The sequence below is a fragment of the Cucurbita pepo genome, chromosome LG06 (genome assembly GCF_002806865.2).
Source record: "Cucurbita pepo subsp. pepo cultivar mu-cu-16 chromosome LG06, ASM280686v2, whole genome shotgun sequence".
Taxonomy (NCBI): domain Eukaryota; kingdom Viridiplantae; phylum Streptophyta; class Magnoliopsida; order Cucurbitales; family Cucurbitaceae; genus Cucurbita; species Cucurbita pepo.
The window spans coordinates 8778956-8793442 of record NC_036643.1 but is presented as its reverse complement, the minus strand read 5'-3'; the positions used below and the strand labels follow the sequence as shown (position 1 = coordinate 8793442).

General features: G+C 39.7%; 1 non-coding gene across 1 annotated transcript; it reads left to right on the top strand.

The window, feature by feature from the left end:
* Positions 1–1851: 1851 nt before the first annotated feature.
* Positions 1852–1991, top strand: LOC111797782. Its single transcript, XR_002815607.1, has one exon. It is a non-coding gene; the product is annotated as a small nucleolar RNA Z247 (small nucleolar RNA).
* Positions 1992–14487: the final 12496 nt, after the last annotated feature.

Below are 14487 nucleotides of genomic sequence, written 5' to 3'. Positions count from 1 at the left end.
ATAGTAAATAACTAGCATGTTCATAAGTATTAAGTAGTAACCTTTTGTAGTTCAAATTCCTTTTTCCTCACGAACAGGTTTCGAACCACCACTAGTGTCTTCTCTACTATTCTCCGGCCTTAGAATGGGATTGTGGAATCTGGTGAGTGATTAAACTTGGAAGGGATTTAGTATATATGAAGAGAGAGTCCAACCAGTTGTGGTCCTCTAATGAACAACTGGTTTGTGGTCCAACCAGTAAACCAAATCCTTCTCAGGTCAATGAGAGGGTGGGGCCCCTTGTTCAAGACCTGAAGTCAGTACTTAAGGGAACTACCTCTCTTCTATTCCTAAAAGTGGGAGGAGTGAATTCCATCTTGCACTCCACGTCCCCAGCCATTCACTCAGTCTTACCCTTGAAATAGGAGGCCTATTGAGTCGGCGAACTCCAGCCACTCTTACCCATGCAAATCTAAGGATAATTCCGAATAAACATAATTTCATGGTTAGCTCAGGATTAAGATCGAGTTATCTAAGTCCTCGAATGAAAAAAAAACTCAGTCTCAACAGTAAACAACATTATAAAGTGAGAGTAATTTTTTTCGTAGTCCGATCTTATGCAATACTCATTGCATAGGACGCCACCACTCACATGTCTCCGCATGTACAATATAGTGATCACATTGTTCATGTCATATATAAAAGTGGGCCGCATCCATAGTGTCCCCAGGATAAGGTACTCAGCCTTATCCCTATACTATAGATCATTTTGACTATATACTTGAACTTGATCCACTCTTATGTCTCTACATATAGGTCAAGTAATCATACTATAGTCAGACTGTTCTTAGTTTATTGGATTTAGATTAATAATCGTAAAATTCACTTTATTCAATAGTAATGTTTACTGAATAAACATCAATAATAAATTTATTGAAAATAGAATAGGTTTTTGTTTACAATGTGTTTTAGGACATAAAACCTAACAATTTAGGCTGGAATGTGATTTGGGTTGTTTAATGTCGTTGAGTCTTGAGTTTGTGTTTGTAGGTTTGAGCACCCAATCTCTAGATCCAAATCTGACCCTGAAGATCATCTTCTTCACCCGATTTCTGCGAAAATGACTGTTAAACCTAAAATAGATCATAACTGTATATACTAAAATAGTCTAAGATTTACTAGTTGTTATGATTTGAAGGGTTTGTTACCAAATCATAGATTTGGAATGTAATCTTCATTATACGCATCTATAAATACATGAGGTCGTGACCCATATAGGTCATTGTGCCATTCAATCTAACATGGTATCAGAGCCAAGGTTTATTTTTTAAACTCCTCGCCATGTCTTCTTCCTCCTCTCCATCCACCATTTCCAACACCGTCTCAACTACCATGGCGACTTTTGGCCTTAAACAATATCCAATCCCTCTACACCATGTTGTCACAATTCGTCTAACCAAAAACAACTTCATCATATGGCGTGCCCAGCTCCTCCCCTACCTACGGAGTACGAAGCTTATGGGCTACCTCGATGGCACCAATGTTGCACCTGCCAAGCTGATCCCTTCCTCAACTGCTGCTGGTGCTGAGCTGGTCTCTAATCCGGCCTATAATCAGTGGTATGATCAGGATCAACAAGTCCTTAGCGGCCTTCTCTCCTCCATGTCTGAGGAGATTCTTCATGATGTGGTTGCCGCTACTACGTCCAAGGAGGCGTGGGATACCCTGCAGCGGATGTTTTCATCGTCAACTCGTGCTCGCACTACTCAGATTCGTGTTGAGCTCGCCACGTCCAAGAAACGAGATCAATCTGCTGCAAATTATTTTTGCAAGATCAAAGGGCTAGCCACCGAGCTGGCCGCCGCCGGCTCTGCCTTGCAGGATGATGATGTGATCGCGTATCTTCTCGCTGGTCTTGGCCCTGACTATGATCCCTTCGTCACCTCAATGACTACCAAGAGTGAAGCCCTCACCCTTGATGATGTGTTTGCACATCTAATGACGTATGAAGCTCGCCAACTACAACACCAGGCTGAACTTCAGTTAAATCTTGGATCTTCTGCCAATTATGCTAGTCGTGGTGGTCAGCAGAAGAATCGTGGGCGTAGGGATCGCGGTCGTGGTCGTTCTCAAGGTTATGCACCCTCTCGTCCTGCTGGTGATCGTCGTGGCCCTTCTGCTCGTCCTTCCTGCCAGATCTGCGGCAAAGTGGGGCATACTGCTATCTGCTGCTGGCATAGGATGGATGAGTTCTATCAAGATTAAACTTCTTCTGCTCCTCCTACGGCACTGGCGGCTACTTCCTCTTACAAGATTGACCCAAATTGGTACAGCGACACAGGCGCTACGGACCATATCACCAGTGACCTGGATCGTCTCGCTGTGCGTGAACGTTATCATGGAGGTGAACAAGTTCAAGTCAGCAATGGAGCAGGTTTGCGTGTTTTGCATACTGGTCATTCTCTAATTAATACTGCTACTCGTCCTCTTGCGTTGCGTAATATTTTGCATGTGCCTGAAATTTCCAAACATCTTCTTTCTGTTCATAAATTTTCTCGTGATAATGACGTATTCTTTGAATTCCATCCTTGGCATTTTTCTATAAAGGATCGACAGTCGAGGAAAAGTCTCCTAAATGGGAGGTGTGAATCTGGTCTTTATCCTATTAAGCCATCCGATGTCGATAATCTCAAGCACGCCTTGGTGAGCAGATCTACTACTCACGCCCAATGGCATGCACGTCTTGGACATCCTTCATCTCAAGTAATAAAATCCATTTTGCGTCTAAATAATATTTCGTGTGCTAGTGAGTCATCTTTGTCAGTTTGTAATGCGTGTCAGTTAGCAAAGAGTCATCGATTACCATATACTAGTTCTTCCCATAGGTCTTCGTCACCTTTGGAACTTATTTTTTCGGATGTTTGGGGCCCTGCACCTCCATCTGTTGGGGGTTTTAAATATTATATTAGTTTCATTGATGATTTCAGTAAATTTTCGTGGATCTATTTGATGCATGATCGTACAGAAGCTCCTCGTATATTTTTGCAATTCCAAGCTCATGTTGAGCGCCTCCTAGATACTAAAATCAAGTGGGTCCAATCTGATTGGGGTGGGGAATATAAGAAAATTCATAACACATTTTTTCGTTCCCTTGGAATTGGTCATCGTGTTTCGTGCCCTCACACACATCAACAAAATGGGTCTGCTGAACGCAAGCATCGTCATATTGTTGAAACTGGCCTAGCCCTTCTAGCTCATGCTCATGTACCTATTAAATTTTGGGACGACGCGTTTCTTACAGCCACATATCTCATCAATCGTCTTCCTACTCGTGTCATCGATAAAAAATGCCCCTTAGAGCTTCTTTTTCATACCCCACCAAATTACTCCTTATTAAAAATTTTTGGGTGTGCTTGTTGGCCTCATCTTCGTCCTTATAACAAACAAAAGCTCTCTTTTCGATCAAAGGAATGTGTCTTTCTAGGCTACAGTTCTTCACATAAAGGGTATAAGTGTCTTGACACCGATTCTGGTCGTGTCTATATGTCTAGAGATGTCATATTTGATGAAAATGTTTTTCCATTCAAGAGAGCCCCACCTAATTCTTCCCCAATCATGCAGTCGACGCATAATGCCCCTGATTTGTGCACCTTGCATTTGGGTAATAGCAGTACTAATTTGGAGAATGATCACATGCATATGTCTGGGCCTACTAACTCTTTGGATGCAGAAAATTTGGTGTCTACATCAGCTTCGGAATTGCCGCAACAATCCTCCGCGTCGCTGCCATGCGAATCGGCGTTGGTTGTTCCGCCAATGATTGAGGCCTCGGCTCCTCCGCCAGCAGATGATATTGCGCAATGCCCGGTCGAATCCTCGGCCGCTGGTCAACCAACTGCTGTAGCATCGGTTGCTCCCCTCGCAACGGCTGATACGGCCGTCCCCTCAAATGTGGATCCTGCACCTACTACTCATCCGTATGGTACTCGATTGAAGCACAATATCAAGAAACCCAAGGTGCGTACAGATGGAACAGTAACATATCTTGTAGCTCGGTCTTCTGCCTCTGAACCTACTTCACATATTACTGCTATGGAGCATCCCCTCTGGCGTCAGGCAATGAATGATGAATTTCAGGCACTTCAAAAAAATAAGACATGGCACTTAGTTCCTCCTCGTGCTGGTCTTAACGTTATTGATTGCAAATGGGTTTTCAAACTCAAACAAAAGCCAGATGGCTCTATTGATCGCTACAAAGCACGCCTGGTTGCTAAAGGTTTTAAACAGCAGTATGGCGTTGATTATGATGATACCTTTAGTCCAGTTGTTAAGCCCACTACCATTCGGCTCTTATTATCTCTTGCTATTTCTCGTGGTTGGGCTATTCGGCAGATTGATATTCAAAATGCTTTTCTTCATGGCCTTCTTAATGAAGATGTTTATATGAAGCAGCCCCCTGGATTTGTGGATTCTCAACACCCTGGTTATCTCTGCAAGCTGGATAAGTCGCTTTATGGCCTTAAACAAGCTCCGCGTGCCTGGTTTTCTCGCCTTAGCTCCAAACTATTACAGCTGGATTTTACACCTTCAAAGGCTGATGTCTCTCTTTTTATTTTTAACAAAACGGGCATTCAGATGTATATCCTCATCTACGTTGATGATATTATTATCATCAGCTCATCTTCTACGGCTACTGAGAAACTTCTTACACAGCTTCAGGATGATTTTGCCGTCAAGGATCTTGGTATTTTGAGTTATTTTCTTGGGATTGAGGTCCGCCATACTTCTAGTGGACTTATTCTGACACAACATAAATACATTCGAGATTTATTAGCCAGAACCAATATGCTCACCTCCAAAGGTGTGCCCACACCTATGCTTCCCAGTGAGAAGTTGTTATTGAATGGTGGTGAAAAGCTCTCACCTGAGGATACTACTCGCTATCGAAGTGTCGTTGGTGCTCTCCAATATTTGTCTCTGACACGTCCTGATATATCCTTCTGTGTCAACAGAGTGTGTCAGTTCATGTCCTCTCCGACTTCTATACATTGGGCGGCAGTCAAACGAATTCTCCGTTATCTACATGACACTATTGATATGGGTTTGTGTCTTACAAAGTCCAGCACTGATTTGTTGAGTGCCTTTTCAGATGCTGATTGGGCTGGGAATCCTGATGATCGTCGAAGCACTGGAGGCTATGTGATCTTCTTTGGTGGCAATCTTATCTCTTGGAGTTCGAGGAAACAATCGAAAGTTTCTCGTTCCAGTACGGAAGCCGAATATAAGGTGGTTGCTGATGTCACTGCCAAATTAATTTGGATCCACGTTCTCTTGCGTGAGCTCGGGATCTCGCAAGCGCGAGCGCCTAGCCTATGGTGTGACAACATTGGTGCCACCTACCTATCCGCCAATCCAATCTTTCATCGACGGACGAAGCATGTTGAGGTTGATTATCACTTCGTTCGTGAACGAGTATCGACTCGTCAGCTTGATGTTCGACTCATATCTTCCAAGGATCAGCTCGCCGATATCATGACAAAGCCACTGCCAGCTCCTTCTTTTAGCTATTTTAGGCGCAATCTGAACTTAGTAGTACATCGTCCAGATTGAGGGGGGGTGTTAAACCTAAAATAGATCATAACTGTATATACTAAAATAGTCTAAGATTTACTAGTTGTTATGATTTGAAGGGTTTGTTACCAAATCATAGATTTGGAATGTAATCTTCATTATACGCATCTATAAATACATGATGTCGTGACCCATATAGGTCATTGTGCCATTCAATCTAACAATGACGATTGTTTTCTCTCTCCTCTTTAAACTGTAGTCCGACATCCATTTTCTATCATTCTTCCATCTCAAGTCTCTTCATCTCCTTCTCCTTCTTGCTCACGACTTCCACTGTCTTTCTACGTACCTATATGTGTAGATCTATGGTATTTGAGTATATAAAGAAAATTCAAGCTCCAACGACTTAGGAAGTTGTAAAGCGTGTTGCCAGTGGGTGTTTCTACCCTGAGTGTGCCAGGGATCACTGGGTGGTTACTATCGCACTGGTTTTTTCTTTCGTGGTTGTAGGGAGTCGCTCGTTTTTCTCTCATCAAAAATGCTCAAACTTGATCTCTCTCTTCCTCGTTCTCTATCTGTATTTCGTTTCTTTTTTCCTTGCAGGTGGATCTTTGGAGCTCGACTGAAGCTTGGTGTGTTTTGGCGTATCGTGAGCGACGAGGAAGGGCATGTACGAGAGTCCCAATGTTATTTCTCTAGGTTTACCATATACTTGCTAACAACTACTGCTGCATGTGTTATATTTTGTAACAAACCAACCCTACCACTAGCAAATATTGTCCTTTTTGGGCTTTTCCTTTCGAGCTTCCACTCAAGGTTTTTAATCTCTAGGCTTTCCCTGTACTTACTAACAACACCCACGGCATGTGTTATATTTTGTAATAGCCAAGCCCACAGCTAGCAGATATTGTTTTTTTTGTTGGAATAAACTTAAAATGCTAAATATTAGTTTTGTTGAAATAAACTTAAAATGCTAAATATTAATTTTAGATAATTTGTTAGGAGAGGTTAATTTGAAAAGTAAGGTGAAAGAAGTTAGTTTTAGGTAATTTGTCAGCCGAGGTGAATTTGAAAAGTGAGGGGAAAGAACAGGACAAGAACCATTGTAGGAATAATGGTAGGCTCATGGGTGTCTCTCTCATACCTCTTATTAGTGTTAGAAAAGTTATAAATACCTAATCCTTCTATTGTAAAGAAGGACCAAAATAAAGAGCAAAAGAGAGCAAGTGAGAAAAGAAATACAGAGAAATAGAAAAGGCTTTTTGATAAAATCAATGTTCTTTGCCTCCTTGTCTCTCCTTTCTCAACATCTCCTTCACAAATATGCGAGTAATATTTTCACAAAGTGGTATCGGAGCGTTCTATCGTTAGTGTGTGTGAGATTTATTTCACAGGTTAGTGAGTTTTAATTTTAACAAATTGGTATCAAAGCCGATGGCGAATGTGATGGGTCAAATGCTACTACCGCGACTAACGAAGACGAACTACGAGAATTGGAGCATCCAAATGAAAGCTCTTCTCAGTTCTCAAGATGCATGGGAGGTGGTCGAAGAAGGTTTCGAAGAACCAAATGATACCATGGGTTATACGGCGGTACAAAACAAGGCGTTAAAAGAATTGCGATCAAAGGATAAGGCGACATTATACATGCTATTCCGAGCCGTTGACGAGTTGAGCTTTGAGAAGATTGCCAGGGCAACTACTTCAAAAGAAGCATGGGTTACTTTAGAAAAGGTGTTCAAAGGAACCGACCGAGTCAAGCAAGTGCATCTCCGAACTCTTCGTGGCGAATTGGAGAGCATGAAGATGAAGGAGTCAGAAAATGTATTTGACTACATTACGCGCATTCAGACTGTTGTAAACCAACTAAACCGAAAAAGAGAAATGTTACCCAAGACGCGTGTTGTGGAGAAGATCTTGAGGTCATGAACCAACAACTTCGAGAATGTTGTATGTGTGATAGAAGAGTCAAAGGACCTAGCGACGTTCACGGTCGATGAGCTCCCCGGTTCTCTCGAGGCACACGAGCAACGTAAGAAGAAGAAGAAGGAAACACTCGATCAAGCACTTCAAACCAAGGCATCAATAAAAGATGAAAAGGTACTCTACTCCAAAATGTTCAAGTTAGAGGTCGTGAAAGTCACGAAAATGGTCGAGGTGGTCAAAGCAGCAGAAATGAAGGATCTTATAAGGAGAAGAGACAGTCGAGCCAAACAAATTGGCTTGGAAGAGAACGCAGTTAAGGATATTATTCCAACATTCAGTGCTATAAATGTAAAAAATATGGTCACTATGTGAATGATTGTAACTCCGAGAAATGTTACAATTGTGGCAGAGTGGGGCATTTTGCAAGAGATTGTCAAGCCGAGAAAAAGGTGAAAGAAACGATCAACCTAGCTTTGAATGACGCAACAAACGAAAACATTCTCTTGATGGCCCAAAATTAAGAGCTGAAAGCAAAAGAACACGGTGGCGCGAAAGACGATGGCAGTAGTCGTGAGGCGGTGGAAGCTATTGGAAATGAGGTGATTCGCAGCGGATTTGGCGAAATCTCGACATCGGAGACGAAAAAATCGAAAAAGATGAACAACTGGATAACAGAGAGCTTGAGCTCGAAGACAGAGAGCTTCAATGGTGGGAAAGGGAATTTTAGGAAGAAGAAAAAGGATGAGAATGGAAGAGAAAATGGAAGAAGAAAAGATGGGATGGAAAGAAAGGATGGCAAAAATGCAGATTGAACATGAGAAACAGATGATGCAAATGCAATCCCTTCAAACTCCCTTCAAAATCCCAAAACAATGGCGAAGAATAAGCCCACACGATCAGTGAACGAGCCAAAGAAACTGCCAGATCATGAGGAGGAGAACTGAGATTCAGAGCAACAACCCAAAACTGCAGTAAATAAATCTGTGGAGAAGTCTCAATTGCAGACGTTGAAATCCCTAAATGAGTGCCTTTCGAAGGAGAAAGTAGAGATTGAAAAAGAAAAGAAAGTTTTAGAAATGGAGATTGAAAGGTTAAAGAAGGAAGTGGCTGAGCTGAGTGAGAGTTCTTTCTATCTCAAACAGGAGAAGGAAGAGAATGAGAAGGTAATCTCTGAGATCGTGAAGAAAATTGAAGAAGGTGTGGAGAAAGAGAATGACTTATTAATGGAGATTGATGGTCTAGTGGAAGAGCTTGTGAGGGAGGAGAAAGATATAGAGATGCTAACTCAACAGAGAGACTCACTCGACGTGAATCTGAATCGGGTCCAACAGGAGGCAGTGAATTTGCGACACACGTTTGAGATAATCACTCGTGATAAAGCCGAAATGGAGGAGACATAAATAGAAGTGAAAAATGTCGTTGTGGACTTGCGAAGGGAATTGAGTAAACTAAAAGAAGCTATGACGTCTGAGTCGAGCATGGCTGAGAACGGGAGAAATGAGGAGTTGGTGTCTCAAATGGGCTGTTCTCAAGAAGCTCCAAATGAAGTTTCATTAGAAAAGGACAAGCTTAGTTTGCTGCTCGAGGACAAGGAGAGGAAATTGAAGAAACCACGACTGAGCTCGAGAAAGCGAAAATGGCGCAGGTGGAATCGTTGAATATAGCATTTAAATTTGTGGACAAATTTTGTTGGAATAAATTTAAAATGCTAAATGTTACTTTGGTTGAAATAAACTTAACTAAAGGTTAATTTTGAGTAATTTGTTAGGAGAGGTTAATTTGAAAAATCAAGTCGGGTTAATTTTAGGTAATTTGTTAGGAGGGGTGAATTTGAAAAGTCATAGGAAAGAAAAGGCCAAGAGGAATAATGGTAGGCTTTGGGTGTCTCTCATACGTATTATTAGTATTATTAGCGTTAGAAAAGTTATAAATACTAGTGTCTCTCATACCTATTATTAGTGTAAAAAGTAAATACCTAATCCTTATCTTGTAAAGTCCGAGCAAAATAGAAGCAAAAAAGAGCAAGAGAGAAAGAAATACACAAAAAGACTTTTTTATTCTCTCGACATCTCTTCACAAATACGCGAGTAGTATTTTCACAAAGTGGTATCAGAGCGTTCTATCGTTAGTATGTATGAGATTTACTTCACATATTAATGAGTTTTAATTTTAACACTTTTTGGGTTTTCCCTCTAGGGCTTTCCCTCAAGGTTTTTAAAACGCCTCCCAAAAAGAGATTTCCACACCCTTCTAAAGAATAATTTGTTTCCCTCTTGAACCAATGTGGGATCTCATAGTTCACTCCCCAGACCATAACATACATCAAATTTCCAACAGCAAAAGAGTATGGAACTCATGCTATGTACACATGTTCTTCAACTTTTTTGAGAGAGTGCCCTTTTGATAGTTTAACAAAATTTTCCAAAAGGGTAGTCCTATATTTAGTATCATTCCTTCGAAATTTGTATAACACATTTTCAATGTATTACTCCTGGTATAGATTTAATGTATCAATAGATTAATAGATTTATACAGAGAAATTCTCATCCGAAAAATCTATTTCGCTGCACCTAAATCTTTCATCTCAAATACTAAAGATATGCTTGCCTTCAAGTGGATTATCACCCTCATATTGAATCCTAACTAGTATATCATCCACATAGAAGAGTAGAAACACATAAGAATCTTCTTGAAGTAACAACATTGATACTTTTCATTCCTGTGAAAACCACTTTTCTGCATGAAGGAGTCTAAACTTAGATGTACCACTGTCTCGGTGCTTGTTTTAGTCCATACAAGCTTCTATTGAGCTTACGCACCATGTGTTCCTTGCTTGAATTTGCAAACCCTTTCAGTTGCAACATATAAATCTCCTCATTTAGATCTCCATTTAAAAACATTATTTTTAGATCTGTTGGCTTAAGGTGTAAATTCTCCGATGCAACAAAAATCAACGAAATTCAGATAATAGTTAATTTCAAAACAGGAAAAAGATTTCAGTATAATCAATGTCTTTCTTTTGTGAATATCCTTTATGTAACGATTCGAGTTTCTGGAATAAAATAAATAATTAAATGTAATCTCCCCGGAAATCGAGGGATTTCTTGCGAGACTTTTATTGCCTAATAGAAACATTCTTATTTCTTTTCCTTATCCTAAAACCCTAGAATGCTAATGTCTTCTGATTATTTTAATATCCCTCTGCCCAACCTTTTACATCCCTTGAAAACGATTTTCTCTTCAAACTTTCCTCCGAAAAGTTGGGGTTCCTCTTTGGAGAAAAAATCGAGTGGAAGTAAGGTATTGATGTCGGGATCATTGTGTCAAAGAAGGTTGACCGTCGAAAATCGGTGTTGAGGACATTGTGGGATCATCGGCACGTCGCAGGAATCAGGAAGGCGGAAATTAGGATTTCATTGCTTGTCGGGTATGGAAGGCAAGGTTTTTGGAATCGGGTCGAGCCATAGACGCACGCCCAACAGCTCCGACAGCTTCGTACGCGTACACAGTGCGGCTCGGATCGCACGTGTACAAAATCGGCTCGGTTCCGTCAATTATCGCAACTTAGCTCGGCGGCTTGGTTGGTCAGCTCAGCAGCTCGGCTTATCGGTTCGGTATCACTATAACATATGGATTCCAAGGTTTTTAGCCCTTCTGAAGCCGTTTCTGCCCTTAGTTTTACCATCTGAGGTCAGTATGGTTCCTAACCATCAAAGACAGATTGGGTACGTATAAGCCAGGCCCAGGGGGTATGGTTCCTAATCCGGCGACGAGTAATACGTTGTGCCCGACCAAGCCAAGCCCAGGGGGTACGTATATGAGCCCGCCTGATGGGTCCATGTACGCATACATGGGCATGTGTGAAGGAGTACCACACATCCAACCCTACCCAAAATAGAAAAGCGTCCAAGACCATGTAAAGTTTATGAAATACTCAAGTCATGTGCTACCTACATTTTTCAGGTAAAGGCAAGTCGCCGATGTATGGTTGACGGCGGAGCCGAGGACACCATGGAAGTTGGAGATGTGATATTTTTAGAAGTTTACATCTATTTGACTAATTTAAGTTATAACATTGAGTATTGTTTTATTTAGATTTATTTTGAATTCAGTTATTGAAAGTTATTTTGGGAGATAAGTTTATTTTGGATTTATGAATCTTTATGAGAGAGTCTATTGTGTTTTTCGAAGGTTATTTATGATGAGCTTCTTCTTAATGAGTTATGTATGCATGAGTGACGTCACTAATTAGTTTTAAGAAAATTTAGGGGCGTTACACTTTAACTACTAATCGAACATTGAACCTCTTCTGGTCATCTGCTTGAGCCTTAATTTTGAACACCCACTTGAGCTCTCTTTTCTAGATGTAACTCAGTCAACATCCATGTATTATTCTTTTCAAGTGAGCTTATCTCCTCATCCATGACTTTCTCCCACTTTGATGAATCCTCCACTTGGAGGGCCTCATTAAAAAACTTTGGTTCTCGTTCATTAGTGAGCAACAGATAGTGTGGTGAAGGTGTAATACCTAACTGGTTCTTTGATATTTCTAGATAATCTCCTCAGTAGCACATACTCAGGTGTCATTTGCTCCACCTCTAATTCTTCGGCATCAGTCTCAGGAGTTTATTGAGTTTCTTTCCCAACATGAGTGGTGAATTTTTCTGCGAACTTAAGCTCAAATCCCACTTGCTTAGAAGTCTCATAACATTTTTTTTTCTTTGCCTTGGTACAAGACATTTTTATTAAAAGTTACGTCACAATTTCTCACGATTGTTCTATTTTTTCATCTAAAATGCTATATCTGAACATGTCATAACCATGGTTTACGAAGTAGCACTTCAAAGCCTTAGCGTCAAACATGTCTCTCGTCTCTAAATCAACATGAACATATGCAATGCAACTAAATGTTGTCAAGTGAGGAGTACTCATGAAAACCATCATCAACTAGATGAACTTTAGAGCCTCTAATCCTTGAGTTTCTATTGCTTCATGTTCATGAAATCCGACTTCATTCCAGACGAGGGTTCGTGAAGATCTTTTTAGTACAGATAATATTCATTCTGCATCTTCCAAAAACTAATCCAACCTGTTGATCCTTCAATCTTCTCAATCTCGTTCTTTTTAACTCCCCATCTAAAACCATTTGTTAGGATCGCAAAATTCATACACTCCGGTCTAGACGAAGAACATGAAGTACAAAAGAGATAAGACATAAGGAGAAATATAATTAGAGACATCGGGACGAAAAACTCATGATGGTTAGACTTTATTCGGAGATGACTTCAATGAATTAGACAAGATTTACATTACAATAGAAATACATAGATAAAAATAAGATAAGATTCTACTTATAAACTAAATAAGAGATAGATCAGAAAGATAATAGATAAGATTCTATCTTAGTAAGTATAAAGACATCACGCTCGAAAACTTGACAAAACAATAGTATTTATAACATAGATCGTATAAATTTGAAACAAAAAATGAAATAGTGATAAAAGATAAGTTAAGAGAAAATTCATAACTTGGAGGATGATAATTGAAAAGGGAGCCACATGGTTGAGTGAGGGAAAGAGAATAAACATCGATAAGGGTATGGTTTTTGTTCCGTACAAGATAAAAAGCTTCTGCATAATTTTTTTTTTTTTTTTCAAAAAGATATGACGTTTTTTGGATCACCGTGCGAAAGTATCTTTACCATTTTCTTTATTATTGGTTGGGAGTTGATATTACTCGAATATTTAACTCATTCAGACTCGTATAAAAGTTCTATTGATTTATGGTTGAATTTTTTTAAAACTAAAAAAATTTAGTTTAATTTGTGGTTGGCATTTTTTTTCTAGACAATAGAGTTATAATCTAAGCTAATGTGAGTCCATCCTACTTCTAAAAAAGTTAGTGTCTATTAAGGAAACACTCGTTTCTTTCTCTAATCGATGTGGGACTGCCACTAAATCTACCCCCTTTGAGGCCCAGTGTCCTTACTCGCACATCGCCTTATGTCTACCCCCTTCGAAAAACAACCTCCTCGCTGGCACATCATCTGGTGTCTGGCTCTGATACCATTTGTAACGACCAAAGTCTTCCACCGCTAGCAGATATTGTTCTCTTTGGGCTTTCCCTTTCGGGTTTTCCCTCAAGGTTTTTAAAACGCGTCTGCTAGGGAAAGATTTCCACATACTTATAAAGGGTGTTTCATTCTCCTCTCCAACCCATGTGGGATTCTCACATTGCTATAATCTATAAGTAGATTTTTGTAAGCTACATATGTAACAACCCATGTCCAGAATGAATTTAGATTAGTATTTAATATCGGATGAACCTAACATTCTCTTGCAATGTGGTCAAGTTACTATCCTCCCAGATTTCAAGATGTTTTGTTCTCACTCACATGTATAGTACTCAAATTTCCAAACAAAGTAAGTTTAAATTAAGATTTTCTATGATTGAGCCACATAAAAGAAATGTGCATCTTCTTGGTATAAATAATAGCTTTCAATTTTTTGAGATCTTTCTTAGTTGTCTTGTCCAATTACTCTCATTCAGATATAGTTAGCTTCATTCATCTACCCCTCCTTTAATCAGGTGTCACTACATAAGGAGTCGATAGAACTGTATACATGGGCTTATAACCAAAAATCTAATTAGTCATTTGAAACACACGGTTAAAGAACTGAATTACGATCAATTTTTTTGACATAATCATGACAAATGTTCACATTTGATGATTTTGATATCTATGATTGCCAACAAACGCTAAAAAAAATGGTTTTGTTCCCCGACAATTTTCATCATATTTTCAAAAATTACTCTCATTATATCTAGCAAGCTTCATTCATGTATCCCTCTTTTGTTCGGACTTCACAACATAAGGATCAAATTTATTTCCCTCCTTTACTCGTGGTCGTAGCATAAGGTTCAAATTTGTTTCCAAATCCATTTTGGGTAACATTTCAAACATAAATAAAAATAAATTATTATTCTAAATCTTCTATTGGGAGTACTCAA